The sequence below is a fragment of the Polypterus senegalus genome, chromosome 1, assembly GCF_016835505.1.
Source record: "Polypterus senegalus isolate Bchr_013 chromosome 1, ASM1683550v1, whole genome shotgun sequence".
NCBI lineage: Eukaryota > Metazoa > Chordata > Cladistia > Polypteriformes > Polypteridae > Polypterus > Polypterus senegalus.
Genome location: NC_053154.1, coordinates 176,231,491 through 176,250,947, shown reverse-complemented (window position 1 = coordinate 176,250,947; position 19,457 = coordinate 176,231,491). Strand labels below are relative to the sequence as shown.

At 36.5% G+C, this 19,457-nt stretch overlaps 1 long non-coding RNA gene across 2 annotated transcripts in view; it reads right to left on the bottom strand.

Moving 5' to 3' along the window:
* The window catches only part of LOC120518701, a 79,768-nt gene extending 69,623 nt beyond the window's left edge, over positions 1-10,145 (bottom strand). For both annotated transcript variants that reach the window (XR_005631279.1, XR_005631280.1), the window contains exon 1: positions 9,918-10,145. This is a non-coding gene — a long non-coding RNA (uncharacterized LOC120518701). The remainder of the gene's footprint in view (positions 1-9,917) is intronic.
* Positions 10,146-19,457: the final 9,312 nt, after the last annotated feature.

The window sequence follows — 19,457 nt, the reverse complement described above, 5'->3', positions numbered from 1 at the left end:
TGGCCCGGGTATATGAAGCGCTGGCAACACAATAAACTACAGATCCCATAATGCAGCGCTTCAGCTGCCTTGCCGAACACTTACCGCGTTAATCAAGTCTAGCTTATGATGCTGCAAGTTATTGCGAAGCTAGCTCACACGATGCTGAAGAGAAAAGTTGATTATAAAAAATAGAGCCTTTAAAAACCGATGGGAGGCTGAGTATATGTTTACTGAACCCGTTTGTCTCATTTGTGGAGCTAATGTGGCTGTAATTACAGAATTTAATCTAAGATGGCACTATGAGACAAAACATCAGGGTAACCTGAAAGACCTGAATGCAATGCAGAAGATACAAAAAGCAGAAGAATTAAATAAGAATCTGACACTTCAGCGGACGTTTTTACCCGTGCACAATCACAAAGTGATTTCAAGTGAAGCTGCTTTTATGGGAGACACAAATGCACCAGTGCAACTTGCCCCACTTTCCCTGTTGCCAAGTAATGTTGAACCAAGTCGTCACTACGGTGTTCCCAAAATACGCACTTTGCTGATAAACTGAGCGCACTGAGTTTGCACGTCGCTTTGGTGACTTTTAAGAACAAAAAAAGTCTGTCTACATGCGGCTCGAACCTTGTGCATGTTTGGTAGCACATATCTGTGTGAGAAGCTCTTCTCAGTGATGACGACTAACAAAACAGCACACAGGAGTCGCCTCACTGATGAGCACCTGCAATCCATCCTGAGAATCTCCACAACACAGAACCTCACACCAAACATAAACGAACTTGTTGCCAAAAAAAGATGCCAGGCGTCCAGTGGTGGCGTGGAGCCGATTATTGTATGTGTGGCGTATCCCCAGCAACAGATTTTATGTGCGCGGTCGCGACTACTGAATCAGCACTCTCCCCAGCAGGCTGTTTGCTGCTTGGGCTTATCGACACATTTACAAGACAAAAAGACGCTGATGTTGCAAATGGATTTAAGATGGGCCAGGTTTACGGGTTTTTTTCGTAGGCTTTGGTAATTCTAGTGTTAAGTAATTGTGAATAAGAGGGATTCTGATCAGATACTGTGTTTTTAAGGTTAGCCCAGTTAATATTTTGTGTAATTAAAGTTCTCCTATGACTACACTATCCCACTCTAAACGTTTAGTTTTTAATATCAAAATGATGTACATGGATGATTAGGGGGTTTATAACTAACTCCTAAATAAGTCCAATATCCCTAAAATGGCTTAAACATAGTAAGCAAAGGGTTATGGTACAAGAAAAATTTTTTTAAGAATCAGGTGATTCCAAATGAGGTGTTCCTCAGGGATCAGTGCTAGGGAAGGGACACTTCTCTTTCTCATCAGTTCCGATCCCCAAAAGGCCTGACCCCACTGCCTCTCCAGCGGTTTCGACTCTTCCAGGGATGAGGTTCCCTGGGGCTTTCCCTCATTCCCTGTATAATGCGTGCAACCTTCCAGCAGAGCTATTTCCACGGAGAGCAGAAAGGAGTCCTGTCTGCCGTTTCAGAGCTAAGTGAAGTTTTTATGGTGACTGGAGTGCCAAACCTGCCACCAACCCCTAAGATTTCCCTGAAAGTTGGATGACAATTTGCAGGGCCGGAGGCAGTTTAATTTTATATCCAGAATGTCATGACCAAAATAAAAAAACAAAATTAATTTACATTTTCAAGTAGAATGGAAAACAATTGTTGATATGATAGAACTCAATGACTACCAATGCTGTAAGTTGGAAAACAATGTCCATGAAAAAAGAAAATAAAAATCTCAAAATTCTGGTGTTGCATAATCCATACCAGCTATGCAGTTTGCCTGTTCAAAATTGAAAAACACATGCATTTCTTGCTAAAACATTGTTAAATACATACTTCTGGAAAATTCAGTGCACATTATTAACAGGAAAATCAATACCATAATACGAGTCTTTTGAATTCAAGGCAGGACTCTTGACAAAGAATGAGGAGAGTCAAGTGAAGAAACGGAATACAACAGGTAGTTTGGCTTTTTCTTAGTAATTTCTGAAAAAGGAATCCTTATTCCAAAGCAAAGAAGCATATTTAAAATTTAAGTATAACAATCTGCTTGAATTAACAGTATATGTAATAACAGTATGATGCAAGAAATCCATTTCATATAATAAGCAAATAATGTCTCCATGTTCAAAAGACTGCCGAGTTATCTGAAGCTGTAGCTGCATGTACAATGATGGTGGATCAGAATGCTTAAAGGATAAAATTACTGATGGGCTTATTATTGAGTGATGTGGCAGTTTGCTTTTTATATTACGAGTCCTCTTTGAAAAAGTTTAATACTTAGTTCTGTTTTCTTTATATTAACCAATGGCACCACAGAAAAACAACTCTAGATAGGGAATACCAGTCTGTGGAGTACATGTACTCATAAATCAGAGGACATTTTAGTGTCATCAATTAACTGTAATAAGTACATAACAATAAAAGTTTTATTAATGTAGCTCCTTAATTATACCCAAGGTTGCTACACAACATTTATCAAAGCAAAATAAGACACAGAACCAACAATAAGGACTCTTCGATGGCAGTGGTTCCTTAATTTAATCCTGTGGATCTCATGCGACTTTTACCATCTAAATGATCTCATTTAATTAACTGCTTTTTCACTTTTCTTATTCTGCATTCAGAAAAGCAGAGTATTGTGATATTTTTTTCCATTTTATGATTTTTTTTTTTTTAATTTAGCGTTAAAGGCTTAACTTTTGTGTTTTTTCAATTAATCTACCATTTTTCTGTGTAGTTTGTTTCTCTTACATGTATCATGATGACAACAATTAGAAACAAGCAGGACAGACACACAGTCAAATGACATTGAATGCTGAAAGAATATAAACTACTTCCATTTCAGACTCGCTAATTAGTAAACTGTGAATATATCTGGAGCAGCTAGGAAAGCAAAATGAAGACCGTGATGACAATCTTAAAACAAAGTTTAAAGAAGAAAAAAAAAAAAAAAAAACCAACACCACACACACAAAAATTATCTCATTATAATATACATAAATGTTTGGTACATATGGCATTGTAATAAAACTTTACTAAACTTATTTCTATAGTTTTCACACTAACTCAAATACACAGAAACTAGAAAATAACTTGCCTAATAGAACTAGGAGTCCAAATAAAAATAGAAGACAGTTGGAACAAAAACCTGGAACCACATAATGTCCCCAAGATTGAGAACCAGTTATCTATGGCAAGCCAATTTGAAATTAAATGCATTCTTTGACTGGTCATATTTAAAATCTAAATTTGAATTGCAAAAAATTAAATATCTACAATGCATGTTTTTGGCTAGTTAAAATTAGAGATCTGTAATTAAATTTTGATTGTTTAACATATGTATTTAAAACTACAGATATGTTAAACCTATGGATATGTTTAATTGTATATTGACTGGTTAAAATATGGGTAGTATGGTGGTGCAGTAGCTAACAATGCTGCCTTGTGGATCTAAAGTTTGAAGTCCAATCCTGCATATTGTCTGTCTAGAGTTAACTTGTTCTTTCCATGTCTGTGTAGGTTTTCCTCCTACACTGTAGAATAGGTTAATTAGTGACTCTATTTAAGCTCTGTATGTTTGTGTATGTGAAAGGACCCGGCAATGGCCTGAAGCACTTAGACACTGCTCTCCTGTGACACTAAACTGGATAAACAGGACAGTAAAATAAGTGGATGGATGATTTAAACTGCATATGGTGAACACAATGTGTTTGGATTTAGGCTCTCACTAATTTTCCATTTCTTTAATGTTAATTCAAAGCTAATTTATTGGCAATGCAGTGGAAGGAAGGATTTATACATCAAAGGGAGGTTAATAAGTGACTCTATATTGGCCCTGTATGGGTGCGTATGTGAGTAAATGTTGCGATTGACTGAAGCCCTGTCCCTGTACCCAAAGCTGTCAAAAATAGCCACTGGTCTCCTATGACACTCAGCTGGATAAACATGTCAGGAAAAAATGACTGAATGGATAGGCAATTTAAACTGTACAAAGTATCTTAATCTAGGCTTTCACTAGTTTTCCAATATTTTCTTAGTTTAAGTCAGAACTAAATTATTGATAATATAATGAAAGGAAGGATTTATACATCAAAGGAAGCACTCAGTCTCATTCATTTGTTTAAAAGGTTTTTTTGAAAACTATTTTTGGAGCCATATACTGTATTAGTAAACTCTACTGAAGTAAACTCTTCACTATCTGTTTATTCTGTTTCAGACAATACTACAAAAGCTGAAACATGACTCCAGGCAGTGATGGGGCTACTGTGCAGACACCTCTGCCTCGGAAACCACTGGGTGATCATCTGACTGTGTACTGATGGACGCTGTTCTGGAGTCACAAAGTTCATAAATGGTGGCTGTAAGAGATGTGGCAAATGAACCAAGGAGTATAAGGGCTGTACTATGTGATATGGACTAATAATTAAATGAACTGGTTAACAAGTAAATGCTGCATCTGATTACCTGTTTCTACATTCTGCTAATTACATTCAAATGAAGTTGTAACGCTGTCCAATTCGGCTGATCATTTGGTGGGTCAGTTTTTCATACTACATCTCTTCAGGCATGGGCAAGTCACTATTGTGTGCCACATTATGCAGCACACTACATACAATGCAACACACTTTCTGTGCACTATAGGGCAGCACATTAGAGTGGAAATGCTTTCTATTTTCATAGGTAAATTAACTCTCTTAAGAAACCTTTATAGTGCAGCGTTGGTGGCGAGCACCACATCGGATTGATTCTGTGCTCTTTACATGGCTCTTTGAGGTGACTTGCTATCTCCCTAAAAGGATTGCTTGCCTTTTGCCGCACTAGTTGGAGAAAGCGCCTATAACTATGCAGAGTTGCCGTTCTTATAGGCACTCCTGCAAGCAGGTCCTCCAACCTGCAGGGAAAACTTGGGGGATGGTGGCAGGATTGGCACTCCAGCCACTGTAACAAAAACCTCACACTGTTCCATTCCATTCTAACTAGTGTGGTGCTGAGGTGTCACCCATTGCACAGCTGCACTCCGTTCCTAAATTGGGATTCTGAGATGGTTCAGGTAATGTGCTGTATCAGTGCATGCTCCCAACCTCCTCCTCCTGCTATAAATGATGTAATGCTAGCTCATTCTTTTGGCGATTCATCCCAGGCTAATGCAACTTGTCCGGCACCAATGCAAAAGCAATGTGCATGCAGCTGACCATTCTGATTACATTTGGAAAACTGGACGTTGCTGCAAATTGCACTTTGATATTTTCCAGTTCAACCACAGTGTAAGGGAATCTTATCTATCTGGATGACAAGTGGATAATATCACCATTGGCACGGCTCAGTAATGTTTGTGAAATACCCAAGTTCAGGTTTTGTAGAAAACCGAGTGAACAAAGTTGCAGATAGCATTCCTCAGAGTCTGCCTTTCTTATGCCAGTGCCAGTTCAGTACACAGCTCTAAGAGGATAGCACTTGGAAATCAAAATGGACTCTGAAGTCAGTCATCATCTATAAATACACGCTCTCTTCTAATTCTTCCATATGAAGTCTTCTAACAATGCTAATGCAGCTATGGTAGTTGGAATAATTTGGCCATTCCATGTACCATTATATTGCTACAGAATGCTAACAATCAAGTGAATTAAATTTGTAAACGATATGCGATTATGTTCAGTGTGTTTGATAACATTCATGTCATGGATACGAATATGAAAAAGAAATGTAAATGACACAGAAACAGTAGCACTGCTTTGACACTGCAGGTTGCCAGTTTACAAAACCAAGCAGAAAAGTGCGTATGAAAGGTGTGAGGCTACTGTGAAAACGTGTGTGGCTTTACACTACGCTTAGTTTTTATACATCTTGAAGTCAGAGTGGAAATGGACGTACACAATATTTTTGTGCATACGCACCATTTATACATGAAACCCCAACTACTAATTCACCATCTTTATGACTCATTAAATAATTAGTAATAAACCTTATAAACTTCTTTAACCTAACTTCAGGAGAATTATGCTTGCTTATTCACACTGAACCAATAAATACTCAAAATGAGCATCCCATGAACATCTTACTGTTATTCTGTGAAATTGACCTAAAAAAGTCTTGAAAGAAACAATACAATTTTAACATTGACCATTCATAGTTCAGAGAGGAGGTAAAATAATGCCAAAAGGCAACAGCGCTACTAATATCTCATAATTTCACCATCCCAGGAGCAAACACCACAATTTTTTTCCATTGTCTATGTGGATGTTTGGGTGATTCTTTAACCTTTTCAACTGACAGATTTCAGGTAAAATGCATTACTTTGAAAGTCTTGTCATGCTGAACACAAGTTCATTTTATTCTGGGACTTAAATGTCATATTAAAAATAAAACTGATTTAAATACCTAGGGGTAAACATCACAAGTAAACATAAAGCTCTATATCAACAAAATTTCATTGTCTGCATGGAAAAAATTAAACAAGACTTGCATAGATGGTCAACCCTTCATCTCAGACTAGCTGGAAGAATTAACACTGTTAAGATGAATATTCTTCCTAAGCTCCTTTTTTTATTTCAAAACATCCCAATATACATTAATAAATCATTCTTTAAGCAATTAGATTCAACAATAACCTCATTTATTTGATATTCAAAACATCCACGCATCAAAAGAGCGACCCTACAAAGACAAAAGGCAGAAGGCGGCATGGCTCTACCTAACTTCCAGTTTTATTACTGGGCGGCAAATATACAGGCGATAAGAACCTGGACACAAATAGAAGAACATGCACAGGCATGGACCGCAATAGAAGTAAAATCCTGCAGTACTTCTTTGTATTCCCTGCTCTGCGCTCCAATAAACACACGTTATCGGCAATACACTAATAACCCAATTGTGCTCCACTCACTTAGAATCTGGAACCAATGTAGAAAGCATTTTAAGACGGAGAAGCTTCTATCTGTGGCACCCCTGCAAGAGAACCACCTCTTTCAACCTTCACAAACATATGCAGTTTTAATATCTGGAAAAATTAGGAATTGACTTGCTTAGAGATCTTTATATAGACAACGTCTTTGCATCCTATGAACAATTACATTCCAAATTTAACATTCCAGCTACACATTTCTTTCACTATCTTCAAATCAGGAACTTTGTTAAACAGAACCTTCCAGATTTTCCTCATCTTGCACCCTCATCCACGCTGGAAAAAATATTGCTCAATTTTAAGGAATTAGACTCCATCTCTACAATATATAAAATCATTTTACAACCCCTTCCTTTCAAAGATCCAAGAGGACACTGAGAAAAAGACCTCTCAATTAATATATCAGAAAAGGAGTGGAAAGTAGCAATGCAGAGAATTCACTCGAGCTCCATATGCGCAAAGCATACAATTATACAACTCAAAATTATATATCGAGCACATCTGTCTCGACTAAAGCTCTCCAAAATGTTTCCAGGGCATGATCCAACCTGTGAACGTTGTAACCAAGCCCCAGCCTCACTGAGTCACATGTTCTGGGCCTGCACCAAATTAGCATTATTCTGGACAAAAATTTTTAATTACCTCTCAGACAGCCTTGGGCTCACAATCCCTCCTAACCCATTAACAGCTGTGTTTGGGGTTCTTCCAGAGGGGCTTAAAGTGGAGAAAGACAAACAAATTGTGATTGCATTCACTACACTGTTGGCACGCAGACTTATTCTGATAAACTGGAAGAACCCAAACTCTCCTCTTTTAAGTCAGTGGGAAACCGATGTGTTATACTATTTGAAATTGGAAAAAATCAAATACTCAGTTAGAGGATCCGTACAGACTTTTTTCAAAACATGGCAGGATCTAATCAGTAATATTTTAAAATAAGTTTATAAAGCACAGAGAATTTATTAATTTAGGTATTTTTACAAGCCTTAAATTTTACACCGTTTGGCTTGCTCTCTCTCTCAGGGGTGGGGATCGATCTGTTCTTTTTTTTGTAAAAACTTGATTGCTATGTATTGATTGTAATAAAATTAATAAAAAAAAATAAAACTGATTCAATGACACAAAATTACCCAACACCATGTAATCCAGAACCAGCTAGCCCTCACTTAGCTGTTTATTGAGGGAAAAATCCAACCAGACAACTAACTAATATAGTGAAGTCTCATTCATAAACCATGCACAAAGTAGTTAACACAAATGAAAAACAGTAGGCAGATTCACACAATATATTCTTATCAGAAATTCATCTTTAAGATGTTGGAAGAAAACCATGAGAACTTGCTTCCCTAACTATATAAAGTCAATGCATATGCTGCGATCTGTACACATTACAGTTTAGCTGTTACAAATAAAATACATTTGGACACAACCATCTATTGTTTACTAAGGACTGTTGTTTTGTTCATGATTAAATAAAAACAAACATATGTACGACATCAGGAAATGGAAATCTCAGGAGTGGGTTTGTAAACAAACTGCAGTGGGTTTTGTGTCTTAGGGTTCAAAGTATAGCAGGCATGGGTGTGTTTGGGTTGAACTGCAATATGGACTAGTGGGAAAGGGTTCAGCTGAAGTGGATAAGAGTGGGTTTAATTTTCAGTACCAGTGCAAAACTCTACATTGAAACCTTCTCAACAACGCTGCCATAGGTTAATAATAATGGGTTTGTTTATTAAGTAACAAGCAGCAAAACTATATGCCATGAGACTGAGAAGGCGGATTAATTCACTTGTCTGATTTATGGACCACAAGAAACAAAATGAGAAATATAAAACTAGGAAGATGTAGCTAGTCTTAAGATTGTATTCCATCAGTATCATGGTATCACACGCTTTGTTATCTCTGACATGGTGCCCAGCGCAAGTTCAATTTATTTATAACTTTTTCCTCTTTCTGGAACTCTCTCAACTTAAAAGATGCGTTTTCTTTCCTTGAAGAATGGTTGCTGCCTCTCCAGCACTTACATTGGCATATGTAGCACTAACAGACCACTGCTTCCAGTCCTACCTATGCCGAGATATTTTTTTTTACAAACTCAGTAAAAGGCAATTGGTGACTTTTAACACTACGAGGTATGTGTTTTCTTTCCAGGGATCCCACAATGTTGATTTTCAGGGTGTCCATAAGGTAATTTGGGGGACCCAATTAGACCCCCACCCCATACCTAGCACCTAAAACACAGATGAAACCTGACACGTGTACATTTCACATAGAGTCTTCTTCATACACATGACCACAGATATACAGAGCAGGTTCTAGGGCTAGAGGGGTCTTAAATAATTTACATTCTGTTAGTCTGGGAAAATAAGACAGATTGATGTGTTTGTAAGGGGCTGAATGACACACTATCCTCCAAGTTGGTGTAATATTTTAATTTGAGCTCCATTTTTTAGCAAAAAATGTTGCATGCAAAGAAAAAAGAAAAAAAAAAGTGACCTTCAACTGTACTGTTTTCAATTTATGAACACCTTGGGGTTGGTTTATTTTTCAAAACTCAAAGTTAAAGGAGAGACCAATCCAAATTTTAACATCATTCTTAAAATGGCGACGGACTTGCATCGTGTTAACTGACGAAAACTTAATCGTCTTTTACACAGTTGTACTAACATAAATTCATTCAATATTGTAGTCAGTGTCGTGAATTTGCTCTATATTACCTAATTAAGAATTAATCATTCATTGCAGTACTTGCTTTTTAATTTTTTTGTTAAAAATTCGGGTGGTATGCAACGCAACTCATCTAACCCCAGGTGGTACTTGACGTCCAAAAGTTTGGGAACCCCTGTTTTAAACAGACAATACACGATTTAAACTGAAAATGCTATGGGACAGAACTTTATCTTTTGCTAGTCTAACTTGTCACATTTTAAAAAAAAAATGGAGTGGATAAGAACTGAACATTTGCTAGTCTAACTTATTATTAAATACTCACCTCGTACTAACTCCTGATCTTTTCTGTAACTTGCAATTGTATTGCACCTCCGTCGTGAGACTGCGCAAACCTTCCAGGTATAGGGGGTGGGTTGTCTTAATTTGAATACTGCGGAGCGCTCAGCGTATCTCAAAAACAATACCAAGGAGCGGACACCAGGCACTTCTATGCAGTAATTTTCGAATAATTTTGTGGGAGCTTTGGGGATGTCATGTGACTAATCCAGGTTTATTCGGCAATGAATCGAGGGGTGGGCACGTGCTCGCTAATTTAAATTGAAAAGCACAGTTTCAGAATTGTTCGCAAGCGTTTACGATGTATGATGAAAATAACAACAACATAATAACAAGCGCTGAAGTAGAAGTCAGTCAAAATGTTCGTGTTAGCATTTCTTTTATGTTAAAATGGACCTAGTTTTCTGGGGTTTTGCGCAGCCGCAAATCATTGAATCAAACCAACACATTAGATTCTTTATTTCGTTTCAGGGGAAAATGAAGAAAGCAGTAATTCACATACATGCCTACATTATTTTTTTCGATATTCATCGATACACGTTCCCCAAATTAAAAAAAAAAAACTTTAATGTTATTAATTCACCTAGTCATCTAGTAGACTAACAAATACTGATGTAGTGTTGAGAAATTTCATGGAATGTACAGCTTGGAAACAAAAATGTACAGGGATGCAGCAGGTAACTTTTTTCAACTGACAGGGCGTACTACTTTAAGAGAAGTATCTAAATATTAAACAGTTTGTAGATCACATGTGATGGTCTGAATGATCTAACAATGGTCTTGTCACAGTTTTTCAAGGGTTCATTCAGCCCTAGCAAATGGCCCTTAACCTTTATCAGATTAAATCAGATGGCTATACTTCATTAAAAAAAGGATATTACCTTATGTAGTCAAGGAGAGGACACAAGAGGAATCTCATAACAAATAAGATGTTCACCTTTAACCAATATGTACATTGGGCTTCTAACAGGTATACTGGTGGTTGTGACTGGTTACTTGTTACTAGTAATTCAAGCACTGCAGAGTTTGAACATGCTTTTCAGGCTCAAACCTTGTCTTTACTCGTCATCGTCCTGCAAAGATAATCTATTTACTAGAATATTCTGTTTTAAGATGTCAGTTGTGTTTATATTAAGATGGAAGATGGAGTGCTACACTCAAATAGAACAAAACTTTACAAGTAAACATTGCTGTAAAAAGATGCCAGTAACTCTTCACATCGTATATAAGACTGGGCTACCAGAAAGTGCACCTGAATGTCAAGGTTTGCAAACCTGATAGCCCAGCAGACTACCACATGTATTTACAGTTTGTCCACACTGATTTAAAATATCTACAATACATGTTTAACTAGTTAAAATTAGAGATATATAATTACATTTTGGCTGGTTAAAATTACAGATATATAATCAAAATTACAGATATGTTAAACTTATGGATATGTTGAATTATATGTAGACTGGTTAAAATAGGAGATGTATGGTGGTGCAATCCCTAACACTACTGCCTTGAGTATCTTAGGTTTGAATTCCAATCCTGCATATTGTCTGTCTGGGGTTAACATGTTCTTTCCATGTCTGTGTAGGTTCTCCTCTTACACTGTAGGATAGGTTAATTAGTGACTCTATTTAAGCTCTGTATATTTGTTTATGTGACAGGACCCAGCAATGGCCTGAAGCACTTAGACGCTGGTCTTCTATGGCACTAAACTGGATAAACAGGACAGCAAAATAAGTGGATGGATGATTTAAACTGCACATGGTGAACACAATGTGTTTGGATTTAGGCTTTCACTAATTTTCCATTTTTTTTAATGTTAATTCAAAGCTAATTTATAGGCAATGCAGTAGAAGGAAGAATGTATACATCAAAGTGAGCAACTATTTCATCCATTTCTTTGAAAGGTATTTTTAAACTGCTTTTGGACCTATGTATCAGCATACAGTACTTAAATACTGTATAATTATTTCGTTCACACATTACAGCTACCTGTGCCATGACTGTACATAACATAATTTGGATCAGTGGTACACATAAGAGATTAATCTTAACCACTTTAGGTTATACAGCATGTTTACAAGAAGCATGTATCTGGTTAGTTGTAAACTGATCTTTTTGTTTTGTTATGCATTAAATGAATGAATGAATGAATTCTGAATCACTTTAAGCACATCACAAAAGTTATAGTGCTTATTGAACACCATTATCACTTATTAAATATTTAATAATAAACCTAGTAAACTTGTTTAATCTCAGCAAAAATATACTTGCTCATTCATATGCAACTAATAAATGTTCAAAATCTCCAGTTCATGGACTGGTAACAAACTGTTTAGATATATGTGATGTTTTAAAGCATCTTACTGTTATTCTGAAACATTGCCTGAAAATAAGGTCTTGAAAGAAACAGTACACTTCTAACATTGGCCAGTTATGAGTTTCTGTAAAGTACTTCCAGGTAGCACTGCTGCTGCCTCTTATTTTAGGATCAGACACCACATTTGTTCATTGTCTGTGTAAGTATATGGTTGATACTTCCACCTTGAAAGTCCTGTCATGCTGAACATAAGTACAGTGTATTCTGGAAAAGCTGCAAAGCAAAGCAGGATTTAGAAAGTTCAGCTCTTGATTCCCATGGGAATGGACATTAATTTGATAGTACTATTTTCATTGTTTTAAGATACTGTTTGCTCTGCTAAAAGAAAGAAAGCCAGTTGTGTGCACTTCTGTGGATGCAGGGGTAAAGGCAAAGAGTGACTGCATTTTATTAGACCTTTTCTAAAAGAATTCTCTCAGTTCAGTTCAGTTGGTGCATTGTGGTTAAAATGGATATTTTACTTCAGTCACTTTTCTGACTTTTGTAAAGAGCTAAGCTCAGTTGTAAAAAAAAAAGACATTTTAGAAGGAGACTTTAGGCTGAATATAGACAATTAAATGGAGCTTGCTATCTTTTACTGTTCAGTTGATGGGTTCTTGGCAAAGGACCTCTAACTCTCTGGAAAAAAAAATTCTGTTCACGGTTTGATAAAAGGATATATAATCTGTAACTAAGTGAATGGGCCATCTTGGAAAATGTTATCTGGGACTGACTCAATGAGTACATGTACCCGCCTAGATTGCATAATTATTTGTATTGCTATTATTATTATGTAAATGAATATGATTTTTAAGTAAAAGCTTAAAACAATGTCTCTGTCAAATTTCTAATCACATAGTCAAGAAACTAGATTCTGTGTCTAGCTGCAGTCCCTTTAGAACATTGAGTATGCTCTTTTGAAAACCTGTATTAATAATAAACTGGGTTGAAGTAAAGGACTAAAAGTAATATACAGTCCTAGTCAGCGAAATAGCCTGCTGATAGAGATCCCTAGAGTTTAATATGTAGTGTACAATAATAGAAGTTACATGTAACATGTGTATAGGTGGTTTTGACATTTCTTCTTATCCCCCTTTAAGAAAAGAACCTAAAAGGTTAATTGGTACTTTTCATGTTAGGCACATGTCACAGGTGTTCTAATAATGTGATAAAACCGTGGAGTTTTCTCATAGTAATCTAATTTTCCTCCCTAATGATAGGTTGACTACAAATTTTAAATAAGTCCTTACGCTGTATATATGCTTCAGTAAGTTTTATGATAGACTAGTGGTGTGTTCAGGTCTATTTTCTGACTTATCCTGTAATTTGGTGGCATTTTCATGTAATATTAATATATAATAGTCAACGTTCAATAGATATAATTCAGTATATACTGTAGTTAACAAGACAAATTAATTCTGTTCCACATGTGTGTTCTATTCAAGAAGCATGACATTTTCCACCAACTACCTGGAAAATCTTTTGCAGTAACTGAATAAATAATTATAGAAATACAACCTTTCTACGAATACACCTTAAAAACAAAAGCTATAAGACAGGTTGTGGGTCCAAAGTGGATAAGCTTCATTTAATGCTGTTAAGGCAATGGAAAAGTAATAAAAGACAAAGCAATATAAGGATGTTGGTGAGCTCATGCTTCGATTAAAACAGCATGTCTCCATTACTCACATGCTTGAATCAGTGCCGTGTTGGCATTTCTTCAGAGTTATATATCATTTATGGACTGGAGGTGGTGGCGTTACCTAGCTGAAGGAGGAGGACTCGAAAGAAATTTTTCTGGGTTATCACAGCTGGTGAGGAGGAACAGAGATGGTAGTTATCTTGGGTCCTTCTAACTTCTTTTCACAGTGTTCCCATTGACATTGCCCCCCCACAAGTCTCCATCTTCTCTCTCAACTGGCCAAACATCTGCTGAAAATGTAAATTAAAAAAATATATATGAAAATGTTCAACACTTAGTGACTTAGGTGCAGTTATTATGTTAATAATTTTATAGGCCTACATGTATATAATATATGTAGTAATAACATTTTACATCCATCCATCTGTTTTCTGTCAGGTTCAGGGTTGTGGGAGCAGTAGCAAATTCAACAAGGTGGGAAACAGCTTTGAATGGGACACCAGTCTTTTGGAGAACATTGTAATGAAATATCCCAACCACTGATATTGGGTCAATCTGCGAAGGAAACACACATACAGACAATGGGAGAATGAGCAAAAACCATACAGACTATATAGGTAATGTTCAGGCTGTGATTTAAAACCTAACAATCTGGAGCAGTGAGGTAGTACCACTAACCCATAATTTTTATGTTTTTTTTTTTCTTTCTCTTTTTGTTACAGGTGTGTAGACTAAATTTAAATGATAAGACAGCAAAATTATGGTTCAAAAATCTAACTCTGTACTTCTATAACACATTATACAGTATGTTTGGTACCTTCTACTTCATTATTCTTGTTGTGATGTTTTAAATGAAATGTGATATAAACAGAATGACTTGTACAGCCTTTGAGTAAAACTGTTGAAATAATCCATTGAATAAAACCATTGACATGATCCATTGTCTTTGAGATAGCTGAGTTAATTAATAATGTGTCTTGTGAGACCTCTAGTGGTACAAAATTGATTTCAAAGTTACAAAATGTGGGACCCAGCCTTTCAAATTAAGTCAACTGCTGGTTATGGTGCAAACAATTTCTGTGGCATTGCATCTTTCTAATATCTAGTTTAGAAATGTTCATATTGTCTTGTTTGTACTCTTGGCTTAAATTATATAATTTAGGGTACTAATTGAGAACCTAGGGAACTTTTTTTTAAATTTAACTATACATAATGTACTGACTGACTTAATTAGCATTCATATACAAGACTCGGATTAGGCATTTATAAGATCAGGAACTCTCTGTGTACTTTCAACCATCACTTTATTTTAGCTTTTCTGGCAGGTTTACTTCAACTCATCAGTTAATTATGCTTTGACCAAAACACTAAATATATGGCTGCCTCAGATTTTGACTCACAGTCAGTGTAACATGGTGATGAAGACTAAAAAATATTAATCAATTCTGGGTAGCAAGCCTATTGAAAATTAAACACATTTCTAATGTGACACCTGAAGATTTATAATTACACAACTGAAAGATGACCAAATCTCATTTCATCACCTGTGCCACTTGATTCTACTTTGGATAGTAATAGTAGGTTTTGGCTAAATCTACAACATGTGTGAAGCAAGCCAGAGCTACCAAGAATACGCACTGCCAGCAAGAAGGCAGGGTAGTGCAAATCTCACCTCCATCACTGGCAGCAGCAGCTGTTTGTGTAATTATCATTGTATAATTATAGTTTATTATTATGTGAGGTAATTTTTTGTAAATCATTTTTGTGCTTTAGAATTTTTGTAAAAATGAACTATATGTAGTGAGAAATAATAAATATCTCACTTTGATATATGGTATAAATGGTTGCACAAATTTATAAGGCAGAAGAAGGTGGCATGGCACAACCCAACTTTCTCTTCAATTACTGTAAACCTACTTACACTGAGATTTTTGAAGGGGATAGAAATCAAAGAAAATTATACATGGCCTGGCTATCCATGGAGATTAAATTGTGCTTGAAGGCTTCTTTGCATGCCTTGATATGTGCTCCAGTTAATTATTGTCAATCAACCAGCAATCTCATTGTCCACTATTAACTTAAGATATGGAGTCACTGTGGGGCACTTTTAAGGAATACTTTAAGGGATGCTTTTACCAGCTGTCCTATACTGACTTCATTTGTTTTTAAATACTTTGTAAAGTGTTCTTGGGTTTGTTAAATTGCTATATAAAAGTTATTGTTATTATTATTATTGTAATAACCATATAGTCCAGTGTTTTTTTTAATATATTTAGTATTCAGTTTATAGAAATCACTAGGAATCCAGGCCTATTGAGATCTTTTTATACAGAAGACAGAATTTATTCTTTGAACTGCTGTCTTACAAATATAATATTCCAGAAACACATTATTTTTTATATACTTTACAAGTAAGAAATTTTGTGAAACCTAATATACCTACAGTATTTTTTCTTGCCTTCCACTAATCTCTATCCCTAAAGCAGTACTTGCTTGTTTTGAAAAAGTATAATAGTATTTCTATTTTTATCAGCACTTTTTAAGAAATTCACCCTTATATTATCTCAGGGTAGGAAGGGAAAATACTCATTCTATTAGATTTTAGATAAAGAATTGAATCAGCTATTCAGAAAATACAATCATCTTTAGTTTCTGTAAAAACATATTACAATACTGCTAAAAATCTTTACATCAATCTAATGTATCTCATTTAAAACTGCCTAAACTTTGCGAATAGGTGTCAGCCTCACTAGGTCATATGTTTTGTGAGTGCTCTACACACAGGCCATTTTGACTTAAAATCTTTGTATATCATTCGGATGGCCTTGGACCTAAAATCATTCACAACACCTTTATGGCACTATTTGGAGTAAAATCAATTGGGTAACATCTAAGGCAGGATGTGGTATCCTATAGTACATTGCTTGCACAAAGTCTCATGTGGGAGAATAATTTTAGGGTAACATAGCTTTCATCTTAAAGAAATAGCATAAAGGTTTAATAAAAGTCAGAACCTTTGCAGGCATATCAGGAAACCAGGTAAAGGTCAAGTGAACAACAAAATGTTGACTAAGATGACTAAGAAATCAACAGATGTCCTGTAAAGAACCAGAATGGACAGTTATTATATGCACAGACATTTCAAGGCTGGTGGCTCAACTCAAAGGTACAGTGGATTCCTGTTAATAGGACCACATCGAGACACGATCATTTTGGTCCTAATAACTGGCTGGTCCGATTACATGAACATGCCCTATACATGTGCAACCAAGATGGGACGTGCTATAAGTAACATATTAAAATGTCATTATGACTTTTATTGTGCTGCACACACGCATGGTGTATGTACAAACAAGAACTACGTACATGTACATGTACGGTTGCTTACAACTTTGTTTATTGAAAAAGAAATCTACAAATTCTTCGAAGTGATCTACACGACACTCAGCATGCGAAGCACAATAAAAAAGGTTACATTACCAAATTCCAATCAGCATTTGAAGAACTTGTCTAGTGTGATTTGATGCATTCTGTTTGCACACTGCACTTGTTTACGCTCGACTTCATGTCGCCGGCTACTGGGCGGTCTGTTTTAGGAAAGAAAGGGCAGGCATGTTCACCCCCACTGGTTTGCACTTGGTACAAATTTTCCAACTTCCTGACCTTTGATAAAAGCATGACTTCTCCTGGGGATCCCAGGGATCGTCCCGATGTCGGTGACCCACTTTACATCCACGACGACTTGTGGCTTCTTTTTCTTATTCTCTGTCACGTTCTTTGGTCCGATTAAACGGAATTTTGGTCCAAATAAGCAAACAATATTAGGCTTATGTAATATGATCTGTTTCGGTTCTTTAGGATTCGGCCTGAATAAGCGGCTGGTCAAATTAAACGGTGGTCCAATTAACCGGAACCGACTGTATAAGAAGAACTAGAATTTAATATAATAGAGTTTTTTATAAGTCATTTGGGTGTAAACTAACAAGAGTAAATGTCTGCATTGATAAACATCCACCCATCCATTATCCAACCCACTATATCCTAACTACAGGGTCACGGGGGTCTACTGGAGCCACTCCCGGCCAACTCAGGGCGCAAGGCAGGAAACAAACCCCAGGCAGGGCACCAGCCCACTGCAGGGTGCGCACACACACACACACCCACACACACTAGGGACAATTTAGAATCGCCAATGCACCTAACCTGCATGTCTTTGGACTGTGGGTGGCAAACCGATGCAGATATGGGAAGAACCCAGGTCTCCTAACTGCAAGGCAGCAGCACTACCCACTGCGCCACTGTGCCACCCATGCATTGATAGACACTGTATGTACTGTAAATTCAGCAGTTTATAAAATGTACCTCTATTTTTTGTTTCCCTGAACATTCTGACCATGCTGTAACAGACTGCTTTTGAAGAATGCTCCATCCAAGGCATTTTGCTGAAGAGTAATTAAAAGATACAATGAACAACTTCTCTCCTTCCTGATTACTAATTTGTCCTGTTAGAGAATATTTCTTTCTTTAACACTAGAATTCCTGAAGCCTACGAAAAACTCATAATCCCTGCCCATCTTAAATCCCTTCACACCTCTCTATCAGCATCTTTTGTTTTGTAAATGCGTCGATCAGCACAAGCAGCAAGCAGCCTGCTGTCCCATCCCCTACCTTGACAGAGCTCAGCTCTGTAAAAGGTTCTCCCAGCTCAAGACAAGGTTCCTTATCTGCATGTGAGATCTGGAGTTGTATAGGGTAAATAATACAGTATATCGTTATTTGGAATACATGCATTTCATGTGTGTTCCGTGTCTACAAAGATCTGGGTAAGTGTAGGATGAAAGGAAATGCAAGAAATGCAGGAAATGCTGAACACATACCTTAAGCAGAAACTTCTTCCATGTTATACTAATAATGATGTGAAGTATATAATGTGTGAAGACTTTAGTCCAAATATCAAATAAACATGTGCACTTTTATTCAAGAATATAACCAAAGAAATAAAACATTTGATTTACATATTTGGCTGTCAATGAGTTAAAAACTCAAGCTCAAATGTCAATTGACAGAGAGTTTACACATATTCTTGAATGGTGCAGAGGTAAGAACTGCTGCCCTATACCCCAAACGTCCCGGGTTCGAGACAGGGTGCTCCACGTCTTGAGTAGTTAGCTGCTATTATTATTATTATTATTATTATTATTATTATTATTTTCTACAATATAATACAAACATACATATGATTTGAGTCTGTAACACCCGGTGTAAATTTTGGCTACTTCTAAAAGTTAATGCTTGTTCTTTTATTATTCAGTTTCAATCTATCCGTGACATTCACGTGGTACAGCGAACTTGCCCCTCCCTCTCTGAATTGATGCCATTTATCTCCATTCTTTTCTCAAGAGTAGCGCTGTGGCTGATGCCTGCTTAGAACTATTTCTTGTACTGGCAATCAAAGATACCATGTCCCATGACCACTATCAGACTGGACAAAGGCAGGACCGTAGCAACAGACAATTTCTTCATAGCAC